Genomic DNA, 18,656 nt, shown 5'->3' on the forward strand with positions numbered 1-18,656 from the left:
GAAGAGTTTGACAGAGCACTGAAAGACCTGAGTCGAAACAAGGCCCCGGGAGTAGACAACATTCCATTAGAACTACTGATGGCCTCGGGAGAGCCAGTCATGACAAAACTCTACCATCTGGTGAGCACGATGTATGAGACAGGAGAAATACCCTCAGACTTCAAGAAGAATATAATAATTCCAATCCCAAAAAAAGCAGGTGTTGACAGATGTGAACTATCAGTTTAATAAGTCACAGCTGCAAAATACTAACGCGAATTCTTTACAGAGGAATGGTTCAAATGGTTCAAATGGCTCTGAGCACTATGGGACTTAACATCTATGTTCATCAGTCCCCTCGAACTTAGAACTACTTAAACCTAACTAACCTAAGGACATCACACACATCCATGCCCAAGGCAGGATTCGAACCTGCGACCGTAGCAGTCGCGCGGCTCCGGACTGAGCGCCTAGAACCGCTAGACCACCGCGGCCGGCAGACGAATGGAAAAACTAGTAGAAGCCGACCTCGGGGAAGATCAGTTTGGATTCCGTAGAAATGTTGGAACACGTGAGGCAATACTGACCTTACGACTTATCTTAGAAGAAAGATTAAGGAAAGGCAAACCTACGTTTCTAGCATTTGTAGACTTAGAGAAACCTTTTGACAATGTTAACTGGAATACTGTCTTCCAAATTCTGAAGATGGCAGGGGTAAAATACAGGGAGCGAAAGGCTATTTACAATTTGTACAGAAACCAGATGGCAGTTATAAGAGTCGAGGGGCATGAAAGGGAAGCAGTGGTTGGGAAAGGACTGAGACAGGGTTGTAGCCTCTCCCCGATGTTATTCAATCTGTATACTGAGCAAGCAGTAAAGGAAACAAAAGACAAATTCGGAGTAGGTATTAAAATTCATGGACAAGAAGTAAAAACTTTGAGGTTCGCCGATGACATTGTAATTCTGTCAGAGACAGCAAAGGACTTGGAAGAGCAGTTGAACGGAATGGACAGTGTCTTGAAAGGAGGATATAAGATGAACATCAACAAAAGCAAAACGAGGATAATGGAATGTAGTCAAATTAAGTCGGGTGAAGCTGAGGGAATTAGATTAGGAAATGAGACACTTCAAGTAGTAAAGGAGTTTTGCTATTTAGGGAGTAAAATAACTGATGATGGTCGAAGTAGAGAGGATATAAAATGTAGACTGGCAATGGCAAGGAAAGAAGAGAAATTTGTTAACATCGAGTATAGATTTAAGTGTCAGGAAGTCGTTTCTGAAAGTATTTGTATGGAGTGTAGCCATGTATGGAAGTGAAACATGGACGATAACTAGTTTGGACAAGAAAAGAATAGAAGCTTTCGAAATGTGGTGCTACAGAAGAATGCTGAAGATAAGGTGGGTAGATCACGTAACTAATGAGGAGGTATTGAATAGGATTGGGGAGAAGAGAAGTTTGTGGCACAACTTGACTAGAAGAAGGGATCGGTTGGTAGGACATGTTCTGAGGCATCAAGGGATCACAAATTTAGCATTGGAGGGCAGCGTGGAGGGTAAAAATCGTAGAGGGAGACCAAGAGATGAATACACTAAGCAGATTCAGAAGGATGTAGGTTGCAGTAGGTACTGGGGGATGAAGAAGCTTGCACAGGACAGAGTAGCATGGAGAGCTGCATCAAACCAGTCTCAGGACTGAAGACCACAACAACAACAACGTTACAGTATTATCGCTTTAGGTTGTGTGACTCATACCTGCGCGCACATTTTAAACCGAACGTAACAATGTGCAACGACGTAAGCGGAATAACTGAAATTAATTCAACACCACAACAATTACGCGGAAAGGAGGTAATGGTACAGACAGCAGACGATGTCTCCGGTTATCATCGGGACACACGTGCACGCAGATGCAATGCTCATTTCAACACCAACAGAACCAGCCACGTCATCCTTGGAGAAACAAGAACCGCCGTTAACGTCAGTATTCAAAGTACCACCATTGGCAGAAGCACCCTCAACCATCACCTTTTCGGAGAGGCGAGATTGGAGAGGGCTGACTTCAAAATCTTCATCATCCTGCGTCCGCCGGCATTTAAACTGTGGTACCGCTGACGGCGACGTAATGGCAGCAGGGGCGCCTCCGATCGTGCTGGCAACGGCGGAAAGTAGCGCGGAGTGGGGGTAACGACTCCCCAACGTCCTCTAAAGCTGGAGAAGTATTGACAGCGGATTGCAGAGACACTTACACCATTCGGAAGATTGGGTCTGAGATGGCCACTTTCATTACAAAGGTAGCAGGTTCTTTCTTGCGCTGAATACGTAACATGAATCCGATAACCACAAACATTCTGGTGTGAAGGAATATTCTTTTGAGCACACATATGTACGGTTCGAATACCACTAATGTACGCGAAATTGCGCAGGCAGCGTGTAATCCCTGACACAGTACTCGTTAAAGTCTGTGCTATGGTAAGTGAGCGGGATTCACCTTATGTGAAAGGATTTTCGCATAGATATCGACTGCGTGTACCTGAATGGTGGCAAATCAGACTTAAATCCACTCTATAATAACAATGATCCGTCAAGTAAGTTCGAAATGCAATCACGTGTCAGGATGGATCAAAAGCAAACCAGAAGATGTGACAATAACACGATCGCCAGCCTAATTAGGCATTAACTGAGTTTCTTCCCTCTACAAGTTGGTATATATTCACGCAAAGCAACAGGTTGGACACTGCATAATATAGTAGAATTTTTGAACCAGAAAATCTATTGAACTGATAGTTTCACGTTCTGTACTGATATGGAAAATCATGAATAAATAGCACTACACTATAATGTTTACTACAAAAGTTTATACTGGCTATTAATCTGATTAAAATCTGGCGTAGGTTACCCTAGAAATTGTACTTTCATGCCACACACAGTATGTCAGTTTTGATAAAGATAAAACACAGATAAATTTTGACTTTTATATTGACTTTAACTTTTGCTGGTCAAACCAATTTAGAACACTTCAAAATTCAAATAAACGAAGGGGGGACCCTGAAACTGTTATGATCGCTGTATTTAATAAAAATGAAAACTGAATTTGTTATTCATTCAAGATTTCCAGTGTGTAAGTTACTACTCTTTTCATCTTATTTACTGCTCATTTAAATGCCTTTAAATCTGCCTCGAAATAATAAACTTCATTACTATATCAATACTAAAGTTATCTTTCGACTTCGTTAGACCTTCGCTATTCATTTACTGGTTCATTAACAAAACATTTCTTTAAACACCATTATAATATAGCTAGTTCTGCAAATAATTATTATTAACTCAATTTTTAATTTTCATTTCGGGACACTCGGATTGCACAACGTTTGGAAAGGACCCTGTCCAGGTTAGTTGTGAGGATAGTTAAATGATGGAAAAGTTCTGGTAAAATTTTGGTTATTATTGCACCAAACAAACACAGTTCACGCTCTGATCCATACGAATACAGTACTAAAAGTTTCAACCTGCTAGTGTCGATGTGGCGGTTGGCGAGCGGCAAGATGACGAGGCACAGAGCACACATACAACCACAGCTATGGCACTTGACGTATCGGCACTTTAATTCTTCTTATCGTCGCAATACTTTTCCATTTAGTGCCTATGGAATTTTGCCATGCTGTGTGGGCGTTGGAACGGCATACCCGAGGCTTCCAGGAGAGCCTCCTCGCTCCAGAAGGTGTTGCTCAAACCAGTGCCAAACTCCAACAACTATTGCTGAGCCCGTTGTGCCGTGCAGCGCCCGCGTGCATTTTCCCGCGCTCGCCTGCCATCCACCTCTTACCGCTCCCTGACAGACCGGGTGTTCACCCGAGGTTTTGCATTCTACATATGCTAAGACATTGCCTACGTATGGACCAGACGCACAGTACCAATTTTAAACATCTTACAACAGTTTCAAAATTTGTTACATTTCAATTCTATTAAAATATTACTTGACATTTGACATAAACATTAATATTCACATTGAAACTTATCTACAGTTTTCTTAACATAATGGCATGAAACAAAAAGAAATGAAATCAGAAAATCAATGACACAAGTTTATCGTGAAATCAGATGAAAAGAATTACTTATATGTACAATTGTACAGCGTCGTTGTTGTTACAAGGGTAGCCGCTGGATATGCCGATCGACTCCAAAAGGAAGCAACGCCGCCTTAAGAAATGAATCGTTCACTTCGGGTGGGAGATGTACATGGTGATTACGATTAAAGTTAAACTTTCAAAACGCTGTAGAAATAACACCATTGGTGAGAACGACGTCAAATTGCAACGGAATATTATCGGGGATGGGGAAAAACGTATGGCAGAAGAAAAAACAACTGTGAAAATTGATCAACAGATGGCGCTGTATGTGTCAGAATAAGTAAACGAAAACACCTGTCTTGCGCACGAGCCACTGAAGTCGGTATAAACACGCCGGGTGCACGGCTTTTCCTGTCCCCCACGCGGATCCTCTATGATCTCATTCCTTTCCCCCATCTGCTCCTATTCCTCGAACATACCCGCATCCTCTACACCTCCCGCCGTTGAACCCCCTCACCCCCTGGTTGCTCCTCTCCTCTCTGATCCCCGCCCCATGCCACGTCTTCACTGTTGTGTCCCCCCTACCCTCCATCTCTACACCCTCCATCTCCTTTCCCAAGGTGGCTTCCATCAACTCCCCCTCCTGGATGATGCCCTCTCTCCCTCCATTTACCCCTCCTATCAACTCTGATCCTCACTCCCCCTCCTTTTCTCTGTCCTTTTGCTGGGCTCCCTCTCCCCCCCCCCTTCCATGCTCTTTCTTCCCCACCTCTCCTCTCTTTGCCCCCTTCTCTCCCCCGCGTCCTTTTACATTTCCCTCCTCTGCCTCCTCTCATTCCCTCTCGCTTCTGCCCTTCTCCCCCTTTATTAGTCCTCTCCCTCCTTGGTTCCTCCCCCCCTTTTCGTTTTTTCCTCTCCTCCCTCCTTGTTTTTCCCCCTACTCCAGGTCCCCCCCCCACCATCTGCCTTGGATCGGGAGTGCCATCTTCATGCCGCCTTTTCGTGCAGTGTTTTACAGTGTGTTTTTCCAGTGCGTGCTCCGTGTTGTGTCTTTTGGGAAGTGTAGCGAACAGCCATCATACTGTCGCTGGGTGTGCTTTTTATCACTTGCGAACAGAAACCAGACTGTCGCCGTGTTTTTTAATTGTGTGTCTACTATGTTAGTTGTCTGATTCCTGTGTCTTTTATCTACATTGCCAACCCCTTTTGCTTTCTGTTTTCACTTTCCGCCATTTTACGCCCTTTTACACTTTAAATCGCCATTTTATCGCCTGTTTTTCCTTCTTTCTCTCTTCTTCCTTTATTTAAAAAAAGTCTGTAGGCTGTAGAGCAGTGTAGTAAGCTGCTGCTGGCCCGCCCCCTTCGGGGGGAATTGAAAATCAATAAAGAAAAAAAAAAGGCTTTTCCTGCTTTCGCGTCTGCGGCGTTCACCAAGGCTGTGTCAGTGAAGGATCGCGCTCTGCTTATGCAGCTGTGTTACAAGAATGATGACTGTGCAAACGTCGCTCTGCAGAAGTTCCAGACAGTGAAGGGTTCGAAACAAGGTGTTGGTCCGCTGACTGCCGTGAGGCTGGAGAAAATTATTCGGAAATTCGAAAAGACGGGTTCTTTTGGTGTGCAACCTGGTAGACAGAGGAAACGAATTGATTCGACGACGGTGGAAGCAGTGAGCACACCAATGCAGGAGGAGGCGAGTGGTGGTGTGCAAACGTGTGGTGCACAGAGAATTGCCCGAACGTTGGACACACCCGTGAGCACGGTGCGTAAAATCCTACTAAACATCCTACTTTGCTATCCATTCAAAATTATCCATGTGCACGAGTTGCTTTCTGTTGACCTGCAAGCAAGAGAAACCTTTCATTTAGACTTTCTTGCTCGCATGGAAGTGGGCAATGAGTGGCCGTGGAAGATATTGTGGTCAGACGAAGCCCACTTCCATCTGACAGAATATGTCAATACACAGAATTGTCGAATACGGGCAACGGAAAATCCACACGCAAGTCAACCAGTACCACTTCATTCTGGAAAGGTCATCATTTATCATAGGGTTATATTTTTTCGAAGAGACAGGTGCTTCCGGTCCTGTTACCTGTACTGTCACTGGTAAGCGCTATAAGTGTCTTTTTCGCAACCACGTCACTCCAGCTCTCCGAAAGGGTGGATGTGTGGGTGGGATCATTCTTATGCAAGATGGCGCACCTCCGCACATTGAAAATCCAGTTAAGCAGCTGCTGAAGCACCATTTCGGAATTATCAGCCGCCATTTCCCTACAGCCTGGCCGTCCCGATCACCTGATCTTAATCTGTGTGACTTCCGTCTGCGAGGCTGCCCGAGAGATATTGTGTTCACTGCTCCGATTGCAAACTTAACTGCATTGGAGGCACGCATTGCGCATCACATTCGGAACGAGACCGTGGAACATGTTGTTTCCGGATTTCAACTTGTTGCAGAAAGCGGTGGACAGCATATTGAACATCTTTTGCGCCAGGCACACGGAAATTAATAATCCGATTTGACTTTGATTGATGCTTTTTATGCGGTTTTTGGCCTCAGGACGACTAAAAAGCGATGTGAGTGATGCTTTATATGCGGTTTCTGGCCTTGGGATAGTGAAAAACCGATTTTTCCCATCCGATGTGATATGACCATGCAGTGGTGGAAGGGCTTACGTAACTAACGGTCTCAACCATGCACACTGCGTAGTACAGTTTGTTTAACGTCAAACGTACACCTTAGGCATTCTTGTATGATTCATTCGTCATTTGTAGTCGACTACTATTAAATTATGATATTTACGGCGCCATCTATTGCTACATTTTGTAGCTATTTATTTTTCTTCTGCCATACGTCTTCCCCCTTCTCCGATAGTATTCCGTTGCAATTTGACGTCAATCTGACAAGCGGTTTGAAAGTTTAACTGTGATTACAATCACCCGGTAAATCCTAAACCGGAATACACTCAGTCGCCGCATTTGCCACAAGGACTGGAATAACGAAATCATCACGATATGTGAACATCACTCGAGTACCAATCCAACAGAGAATCCTGTCTGCTTGCAAGGCATCTTGTAAGTTGTAACGTTACGCGTATGCAAGCGAGCTGATCAGCCGCCTGGAATTACTGCGACGTAAGGCGAATTTGTTGCACGGCCGAACGCTAGCGGGCAGAGGACACCTGGCACGACGTGGTCAGCCTGGCTGGCTGACTGTTTCCAGTCATCCAGGTGCAGAGACGAACAGCGTCACAGGGAACTGGAAAATCCTGGTAGGGAGAACTTGGACGGTGCGTCACTCACTGAAGAGAGCCGGCTATGCTCCCAGCAATGGCGGGCTTTCAGACAAATTGAAAGATGACATCTTACAGTTCTCTCAGAGTCTGTAATAATCTACAGTCAGGTGCTTGGTAAAAAATCTGAATACATCTGCAATCCCAGAAAAATGAGGCGAATGCACTGACAACAGTGTTTCCTATCTTTAGGGGTACAGAAGCTAATATTTCACAGCGAATAAAAATTTTCACAATGAACCTCTGAATTAACATCATTTAAACGCTTCTTGGGACTTCACAAACATTATCTCATATGATAGCATTGCACTGTAGCTGTTATCCCTGAAAGATACGTATCTGTGTCTATTTTATTTATTGATTTACGACGTCTTTTATATCTGTGTCATTGTGCAAATGTTTGTCAGAACATCGTATCCGCCACAAATACACAGTAAATTAACACAGCCTCAGTACCTCATATTGTCAGACTTGTGTAGTTATTTAAGCAACAGTTTACAATTTTCCAAGTAACTTTATTTACATGTTGATTGCAAGCGCAATTAAAAGAACTGCACTAATTTAAAAGTGGTCAGTTAGCGGACACCACAGTTTAAAAGAGAACCAGAAGGCACTTCTGTCAAGAAGGCATAAATAATTATTTAAACAATACTCAAGGACAATCTGTTGTCATTTACACAATCTGTTGCCACTGATCCGCCAACGGTTCCTGTCAGATCACCGAAGTTAAGCGCTGTCGGGCTTGGCTAGCACTTACGTGGGTGACCGTTCGGTCTGCCGAGCGCTGTTGGCAAGCAGGGTCGACACAGCCCTTGTGAGGCAAAACTGAGCAGCTACTTGATTGAGAGGTAGCTGCTGCGGTCACGAAAACTGACAACGGCCGGTAGAGTGGTGCGATGACCACGTGACCCTCCACATCCGCATCCGGTGACGCCTATAGGATGAGGATGGCATGGCGGCCGGTCAGTACCGTTAGGGTCTTTCGAGGCCTGTGCGGACGGAGTTTAGTTTAGTTAGTTGTCATTTATCCTGAGCGTACATACGCAAGAATGTTTGCTTAAATATTTATGAACCAACTGTTAATCCCATTTACTGTAAATCGTCTGAGTGTAACCGAACTTTTATGACGTTTCTTTATTTAAATATAATTGTAATATATTAGTTTAATCCAGGAAGCTGTTAAAGTTGAGTCATTGATGTCTGTAGCACATAAGAAAGATGTATTTTTGGTGGGGTGGCCTTCAGCCAATGGCAAAGCTGACAGTAGTGGAACTCTACGGGAGTCAAATGGAGACTGGGACTTTTCGGGTGAAGCGCTCAAGGGAGCGATTCTGGACATTCGATGCAGAGTGCTGGAGGAAGGCAGACCTACCTATGGTAACGGGCGTAATTTGATTGTGCAGGTGTTTGATTCAGGCGCTGCAGTCATGGGCTGTGCAGCTGGTCCCGGCGGAGGTTCGAGTCCTCCCTCGGGCATGGGTGTGTGTGTTTGTCCTTAGGATAATTTAGATTAAGTAGTGTGTAAGCTTAGGGACTGATGACGTTAGCAGTTAAGTCCCATAAGATTTCACACACATTTGAACATTTTTTTTGTTCGATTCAGGACGGTGAACGACTGCTATCATGCTTCTTCAGGGACATTATATTTCGAGAGGTCCGAATCTGCTCCATGGTAGGACTATTTTTCAGCTCGTATTAAGGATCTGAGGATAGACAGAGTATGAACTATTCTTTGTATTATGTGTGTTAACTTGTGAAACATCATATTGAACCCCCAAGGGTTTTGAGATGGCGAATATTTCATGTGTTGTGATTGCGAAACGGACTTAGTTTATCATATATATTTGATGACTATTTAGTTTTGTGATTTTACTAGCATTCTCGTAATGCTCTCTAACTTTATTGCATTTGGTAAGTATACTTTTCGTGTGTGTTTAAACTTTGTATCGTGGGATCACTTTCCGTTCACTTGATATGTCCTCTCTTGAATAAATATTATTCGACATAATCCTCTGTCGTCTGCATTAACTGGAGTCATCAATTAGAGACGTTACGATGGAATCCATTTTTATTAAATTCTTTTATTTTATATTTCTGTGTATTTTATTAACTCGCAATTCTAGCCAATGTATAGATTATTTGACTGCAGGGTTATAGTTACAGGTTATTATTTACAGCTAATTACCTGCGGGGTCAGAAGTACGGTTGTAGCCGACAACGTACTTCTACGGATCTCGCTCCATCTGGCGCCACCATCAGCCACAATGGCGGGGAAAAGCCTGAACATGATCTGAGGAAATGGCAGAAACCGGTTGCTGACAAATAAAGAAATCTGAAAACGCGATCGAGACTGTTTTTATTTGATTTTTAGCATTTTATACCGATCGCTGTGCTCCAATTGCAGAATGCTTTCTAAAATTTTATATTCTTGGCAAATTCGACAGACTATTTGGCTCGGGTAGAGAACGCCGCCGCCAGAGATCAAACCAACAACAAACTTCACTAGGCAAGATCGACTCGATACAGGCTGATACACGCTCAAGACTGAGTAAACCTAAGTTCGAGACACGCGGTGCGGCGGTGCAGGCGGAAGTGAGCACAACCTACTCACTCGACGCCCAAAGCAGAATTGGTACCACTTGGCCACAGCTCTGTTAGATCAACTACTTCTGAAAAAAGCCCTCGTACTGTTACGCTTGCACAATACGTCACGCGCACTTTCAACGAAAAATACTGACCTGGTGCTGTGAGCAATGTCGCATTCATAGTGTCGGAAGGGATGGTGTCACATCAGAGCAGGCGCAGTTGAAAGCAGACGACTCCGTCCCTTGGTGAGTGTAGCGTGACTGACCATTTCAGCACTCGACCTTGGTTTCCAGTTACCACCGGGAGAGCGCTACAACATCTGTTATAATCTATTTTATTCGCATACCAGCACATGTTCGAACAGAAATGGCGTAGTTTTAGTCCGATTTCCGGCTCACATTTGAAGAGAAATGGCATACTTTTACTGCATAATAACCAGCCGTCACTGGTTATAATTATGTAAACTACCCATTGAGCAGATAGTGTAATGTAAGAAACCCTTTTACTGAAGAGAAACTCCCAGTTCATGTCATGGGAGGAAAAACCCGCCACAGCCGCTTGTACTGCCAGGTGAAAGCTTTCACTTCACACTTTTTTTTTCACTAGCCGCTTATATTTTATGGCCCACCGTCTAATTTCTTATGGTGGGTCGTATGTTGCCACTTAGCCGCTGTGACTGGGTCCGGGGTCCGGAGTGACTGAGAGTGACACCACACCGGCTCCCGTCCCCACTCACACCGTTGCCCGTGTCCCGCCACGTGGAGGCGGGCTCTATTTGTTTACATCCATTTGATATCTTTTTTTTGTGTGCAGCATTAGAAAAACTTATAAATAATACAAAATCAAGTAAGATATTAATAAACAAAACGAAATTAAATATTTAGAAAGAAGGAAGGGAGAGAACTGAATAGAGAAGAGATAGGTATAATATTGCCCGTCACCTGTTTGTGGGCGGCGGCCCGGGTCTTGGAATGACCCTCAAGACGCTGGCCGTCGCTCACCATGCCTTTAACATCTACCATCCTAAAAACTAACTTAACTAGAAGAGATTAGAGTACGTTAAAGCTAGAAACTAAGACTAAGACCTCCATGTCCAGCCTGCTAAACTATTTACGATATACAATAGAGAGGTAACTGATTTTGTGCTTGGCTCAAAGTTACTAAAGAAAGGGTACTCGTGGTAAAAGTAATAAGCTAATGACGCTAACGGTTTGTGTGTTCAGGCGATTTATATGTACTGTGTGTCTTATGTTCGTGCGTTGTCCGCAGAAGAAGACGGTATGTTCACGGGAACCTTCTTCCCCGCATGTGCATCTATTAGTCTGCTGCAGACTCACGCGGTACAGCTATCCTGAGAGGGGACAATAGCACCGAAACGCCTACGCCTACAAAGGGCCGACGCCCCGTGGAGACAGTCGTAATTGCGGAGGACGGAGGCTGCTCCCTTGTCGCTAAAATTATGCTGTTAACCGCCTAAACACGAAACAGACAAACCACAGCCCAGCACTTGAATTGTGGATGTTCTCTTTTTCTATAAAAACGGTAGTTAACTTCATTACAAATAGGTCAAGAAGGTCTATAATCCAATATGTCGTCTGGCGAGACTTTATATTGTACAACCCCCAGTTGATATGAAAACTAATAATAAAGGCTGCCCACGGTGGAGGGAGGTGGTACTGCCTATGCAACCACTAGCTGTCTGAGTCAGTTTGGAGATGAAGTTTCGACACGACACTTGTTGCTGGGATCTTGAGATACACACTTGTTGCTGAGATCTCGAAAGATGCAGCTGCGCAGAGAGATAATTACGTTTACGCGATGTTCCAGGCTGGTGAGATGTGGCACATCCAATATTTTGCTCGTTCGGCGATGTGGCTTACCGTCAACCATACTTACGCGGCACGGTTAATTTTTAAAGAAGAGATTAGATTCGAATGCCATTTACGATTATTGGTAGCTATGCGAGACTGCACCTGTCTTAAGTGATTTACATAGTAGTTGACGTATGAATCTTGAATGATTAGGAGTTTTGCGTGTGATCCCCTGAGGCACCTGTAAATGATGTATGTTTATAACAATAGCAATATATTTAACATGGCATTTAGATACTCATTTCTGGATTGTGATTCGATGGCAACCTCTGCCTTTTAGTAGCTCCTGCTGACGTGTCGCACTTACATGCAAAGTGTTGTGTATATCCTTTATGCAACAGCTTACAGAGGTGACAGTTTGGGTTAGAAACAATTCACAACCTTTTCTCGTTTAATCATAAATGTCGCTCGACAGGCAGGATTTTACGTATATTCCTTCAAACATGACGACTCTAGATTGGTTTTGGCATCCAACCTAAAAGTAACGGAACATTTTTTCTTTATACAGTGACAATAGCTACAAACGAACTTCAGATAGACGGTTAGTCGAATAATGCAAGTGTCATACCAAAGGCAGAAATAAAATAATCTCAGGAACCAGTCCCTATTGTATTTTCGGATCGAAAAATGACTGAACGGACGAAAATCTTGACGGGGTGCACGTAGCTTGGAGTGGTAAGGTGCCAGACCGTGAATTAACACAATTGTTGATCGGGATATTTACACAAACAGACTAACAAAATTACTCAGGACAGAATTTGTTGAAACGTTTTCCCTGAAGATAGATGTCAACATTTACTAAATGTATAGAACATTAGCCAGCTCAGTTGTCAGAAAATACTTGTGAAGGCCTTCCAATGCCTAGTTGAATTAATTCAATAATTCTTACTTCAGCACAGTTAAAGAAATTTGATTCCGTCAATACGTGAATAGCCGGCCGGGGTGGCCGAGACGTTCTAGGTGCTACAGCCTGGAACCGCGAGACCGCTACGGTCGCAGGTTCGGATCCTGCCTCGGGCATGGATGTGTGTGTTGTCCTTAGGTTAGTTAGGTTTAAGTAGCTCTAAGTTCTAGGGGACTGATGACCTCAGAAGTTAAGTCCCATGGTGCTCAGAGCCATTTGAACCATTTTTGATTATTGGACATTGACAATGAACATGGTGGTGGTCATATTGTGTTTGGTCCGTGTATCTGCATTTAGTTACTTGCATGCACGTTTAAAAGATGCTGCCAGTCACAGCAGTTTTTCACAAAGTTCATTCAGCAAGTCTTAAAGCTGGCGTCCGTGGCTGCCATAAGCTATGAACAATAGCTTGGTGGACGTGACAATTATCTTGCGCTGCCGTACGCGTTTCGCTCCTTACCTGCGGTACTTACATATCATCCCGCAAGCACACGTTCGCGGTGGATCGCTTTAGACGGACGGTGCCGTACGTCCTTGGGAGTGTAGTGAAGAATGCAATAACAAAGGACTTACGACCAGTTTTACGGCTTCTACAGAGAGGACTGCGGGCTTAATAAGTTACGATGCCAGAGTCGCAGATCTCTGGAGATGGGGACGCAGACATTACGACTCTGCGACGGCGCGAGAAATTGGCGGAGATTACGCGCAGCGGTTTTTAAGCAGTCGGCCGGCGCGTAAAGAGCAGAGTTTACTGTTACTAGGGAGGGGGGGGGGCGGGGGTGGGAGGGGGGGGGAGGATGAGGCCATAGCAGGGGTGAGTGGGAGTGGCGGGGGTGGGGCCGTCGGGTGGTGCCTGCAGTGGGGGTGGGGGGTACTCTCCAGCGTCCCACTTCTTGCACTTTATGCGTTTGGCGGACGGGACATTGCGTCGTGTGCTCAGTCGCTAAATGAAACGAAGGAGTCGTGCACGAAAGCATAGCTTCGCAGCAAGTCGATTTAACGAACTTTGCACGTTTACAACACGTTAAGTGTCTCGAACTCCATAGACTTCATGTACTGTGAAATTTTATGGGGAGTACAATGTCTGCTCTTTCTGAATCAGCACAGTTTCCACAAACAGAAATATGTACGTTTACGATATGAAGAGGGCACCTGGGATGGTTCCGTCATCGTTGACGACCCGTAGGCATTCGATACAGTTCCGCTTAATGCCTTGGTGAATATATGCGACCTTCACTGTTTACAATATATAAGCGTGCTGGAAAGTATTGCCTACGACGAATGCTTACTCCTGACATGAAGCAGAGGAGATTGGACATCTGACAACTATTACTTTTGCAGCTCGAGCATGAAGGGTATTGGTTCCTTAACAGCAATGCGACAGGTGATGAAAGCTGCGATCAACGTTTTGACCCTGAAAACAAGAGAGCATCAATATAGCCACAAAGGATCACAGACGCCACAAAAGTTCAAGACCATGTCGCTAGCAGGTAAAATCATGTTTTTTGTTTTTTGAAACCACCCACCTTCTCAGTACTCGCCGCAATGTCAATATCGAGATCGGAGTCTCTGGTCGCCGCATATCTTTGGCGAGCTGGCTTCCAAAACAGCTCATATTAATGACGTATAAAGATTTGGACGGCGCTACGATGATGGTTTTAGCTAAAGGATTGAACTTTGCACCCACGCCGAAGGTTTTACCAATACCAGCTTTCATCAGTGCCGTTGAAGAAACTGTTTGTCCTCTTTCTACAGACTCAGCAGAAGAAATAAGAAGCGAAACTTGTCGAGCTGTTGTGAAGGCTCACCCACAAAGGAGTAACATATCTGTGGCCGAGAGGGCTGCACTACGTAAACTTCGCCAGGATACCGAGACGGTGGTTCGTCCAGCTGATAAGGGTAATGCCACTGTTTTAACGTCTCGTGACGATTGTTATCATAAAATGAGCAGTTTACTGAGTGACAGCGCATTCCGGAAGATCAGTAAAGACCCCACCAACCAGGTGGTTATGAAGACTTCTGAACGCCTGCCCCCCTTCCACCAGAAGTTGTGCGAAGATTGAAACCATATGGTGCGGTGCCTCCAAGGCTTTATGGATTTCCAAAGATCCACAAGAATGGTGTTCCTCTACGTCCGACAGTGAGTAACATCGGCTCTCCAACCTATGATTGTGCCAAACACTTAGCATCGTTATTAAGGCCTCTGGTGCGAAAATGTGCTCATCGTATACGTAACCCTGTGGACTTCACTGGCAAACTGAAATCGCTCAAACTGAGCAACTCTGATATGTTAGTCAGTTTCGATGTGGTGTCGTTGTTTACAAAAGTTCCTCTTTCGGAATCATTGTTCCTCATCGGAAAAAGTTTCGATAAAGACATTTAAGCTTTGTTTGAACATGTTCGACCTCGACCTATTTTTTATTCAGTAACGAATTTTATGAACAGACTGACGGTGTCGCCATCGGTAGTCCTTTGTCGCCTTTGGTGGACAACTTTTTTTATGGGGGACTTCGAGGAGAAGGCGCTGGAATCCGCAAGCTTGAAGCCCACAGTGTTTTGGAGGTATGTTGGCGACACGTTTGTAGTGTAGCCCCACGGTGGAGACAAGTTAAAAGGATTTTTAGATCATCTGACCATCCACAGACAAATTCAGTTCACGATGGAAATCGAAAAATATGGATGCCTTCCATTTTGGGATGTGCGGGTACAGCGTAAGGGTGATGGCACTTTGGGACACGCGGTTTATCGAAAACCGACCCATAAGGATTTATATTTACGCGCAAACAGCTGCCACCACCATTCACAGACGATGAGTGTACTCAGAACTCTAGTACACAGAGCACATGTCATTGCTGACGAAGGCAGTCTGGGGGTCGAGCTTTTGCACCTGAGAAGAATTTTTGAAGCCAACGAGTACCCACAACAGCAGATGCATAAGGCGCTACAAATGAAACCAACTGTGGGTACAAGAAAATCAGAAGAAGACAAGGAAAGTTTTAAATCGATGGCTTTTCTGCCATACTGGGAAGCCTACCGTCAAAAATAGGACGGATCCTCAGAAAGCATGAAGTGAAAGTGATTTTTTGCCCTCCACCAAAGACAGCAACACTCCTGTGTTCCGTTGGTGCTTTACAAGATCCCCCGTGAGTGCGGCCGTTCATACATCGGACAGACGACACGTACAGTCCAGGAGAGATGCACAGAGCACCGCAGGTACACCCGGCTCTTTTTTTTTTTTTTGGACATCGGTCTACTGACTGGTTTGATGCGGCCCGCCACGAATTCCTTTCCTGTGCTAACCTCTTCATCTCAGAGTAGCACTTGCAACCTACGTCCTCAATTATTTGCTTGACGTATTCCAATCTCTGTCTTCCTCTACAGTTTTTGCCCTCTACAGCTCCCTCTAGTACCATGGAAGTCATTCCCTCATGTCTTAGCAGATGTCCTATCATCCTGCCCCTTCTCCTTATCAGTGTTTTCCACATATTCCTTTCCTCTCCGATTCTGCGTAGAACCTCCTCAATCCTTACCTTATCAGTACACCTAATTTTCAACATTCGTCTATAGCACCACATCTCAAATGCTTCGATTCTCTTCTGTTCCGGTTTTCCCACAGTCCATGTTTCACTACCATACAATGCCGTACTCCAGACGTACATCCTCAGAAATTTCTTCCTCAAATTAAGGCCGGTATTTGATATTGGTAGACTTCTCTTGGCCAGAAATGCCTTTTTTGCCATAGCGAGTCTGTTTTTGATGTCCTCCTTGCTCCGTCCGTCATTGGTTATTTTACTGCCTAGGTAGCAGAATTCCTTAACTTCATTGACTTCGTGACCATCAGTCCTGATGCTAAGTTTCTCGCTGTTCTCGTTTCAACTACTTCTCATTACCTTCGTCTTTCTCCGATTTACTCTCAAACCATACTGCGTACTCATTAGACTGTTCATTCCGTTCAGCAGATCATTTAATTCTTCTTCACTTTCACTCAGGATAGCAATGTCATCAGCGAATCGTATCATTGATATCCTTTCACCTTGTATTTTAATTCCACTCCTGAACCTTTCTTTTATTCCCATCATTGCTTCCTCGATGTACACATTGAAGAGTAGGGGCGAAAGGCTACAGCCTTGTCTTACACCCTTCTTAATACGAGCACTTCGTTCCTGATCGTCCACTCTTATTATTCCCTCTTGTTGTACATATTGTATATGACCCGTCTCTCCCTATAGCTTACCCCTACTTTTTTCAGAATCTCAAACAGCTTGCACCATTTTGTATTGTCGAACGCTTTTTCCAGGTCGACAAATCCTATGAAAGTGTCTTGATTTTTCTTTAGCCTTGCTTCCATTATTAGCCGTAACGTCAGAATTGCCTCTCTCGTCCCTTTACTTTTCCTAAAGCCAAACTGATCGTCACCTAGCGCATTCTCAATTTTCTTTTCCATTCTTCTGTATATTATTCTTTTAAGCAGCTTCGATCCATGAGCTGTGAAGCTGATTGTGCGATAATTCTCGCACTTGTCAGCTCTTGCCGTCTTCGGAATTGTGTGGATGATGCTTTTCCGAAAGTCAGATGGTATATCGCCAGACTCATATATTCTACACACCAACGTGAATAGTCGTTTTGTTGCCACTTCCCCCAATGATTTTAGAAATTCTGATGGAATGTTATCTATCCCTTCTGCCTTATTTGACCGTAAGTCCTCCAAAGCTCTTTTAAATTCCGATTCTAATACTGGATCCCCTATCTCTTCTAAATCGACTCCTGTTTCTTCTTCTATCACACCAGACAAATCTTCACCCTCATAGAGGCTTTCAATGTATTCTTTCCACCTATCTGCTCTCTCCTCTGCATTTAACAGTGGAATTCCCGTTGCACTCTTAATGTTACCACCGTTGCTTTCAATGTCACCAAAGGTTGTTTTGACTTTCCTGTATGCTGAGTCTGTCCTTCCGACAATCATATCTTTTTCGATGTCTTCACATTTTTCCTGCAACCATTTCGTCTTAGCTTCCCTGCACTTCCTATTTATTTCATTCCTCAGCGATTTGTATTTCTGTATTCCCGATTTTCCCGGAACATGTTTGTACTTCCTCCTTTCATCAATCAACTGAAGTATTTCTTCTGTTACCCATGGTTTCTTCGCCGCTACCTTCTTTGTACCTATGTTTTCCTTCCCAACTTCTGTGATGGCCCTTTTTAGAGATGTCCATTCCTCTTCAACTGTACTGCCCACTGCGCTATTCCTTATTGCTGTATCTATAGCGTTAGAGAACTTCAACGTATCTCGTCATTCCTTAGTACTTCCGTATCCCACTTCTTTGCGTATTGATTCTTCCTGACTAATGTCTTGAACTTCAGCCTACTCTTCATCATTACTATATTGTGATCTGAGTCTATATCTGCTCCTGAGTACGCCTTACAATCCAGTATCTGATTTCGGAATCTCTGTCTGACCATGATGTAATCTAATTGAAATCTTCCCGTATCTCCCGGCCTTTTCCAAGTATACTTCCACCTCTTGTGATTCTTGAACAGGGTATTCGCTATTACTAGCTGAAACTTGTTACAGAACTCAATTAGTCTTTCTCCTCTTTCATTCCTTGTCCCAAGCCCATGTTGTCCTGTAACCTTTACTTCTACTCCTTCCCCTACAACTGCATTCCAGTCTCCCATGACCATTAGATTTTCGTCCCCCTTTACATACTGCATTACCTTTTCAATATCCTCATACACTTTCTCTATCTGTTCATCTTCAGCTTGCGACGTCGGCATGTATACCTGCACTATCGTTGTCGGTGTTGGTCTGCTGTCGATTCTGATTAGAACAACCCGGTCACTGAACTGTTCACAGTAACACACCCTCTGCCCTACCTTCCTATTCATAACGAATCCTACACCCGGCTCTTACAACCTAATAAATCTGCGGTGGCCGAGCACTGTATTGACACTGGACACTCTA

Source organism: Schistocerca serialis, chromosome 1, assembly GCF_023864345.2.
Source record: "Schistocerca serialis cubense isolate TAMUIC-IGC-003099 chromosome 1, iqSchSeri2.2, whole genome shotgun sequence".
Taxonomy (NCBI): domain Eukaryota; kingdom Metazoa; phylum Arthropoda; class Insecta; order Orthoptera; family Acrididae; genus Schistocerca; species Schistocerca serialis.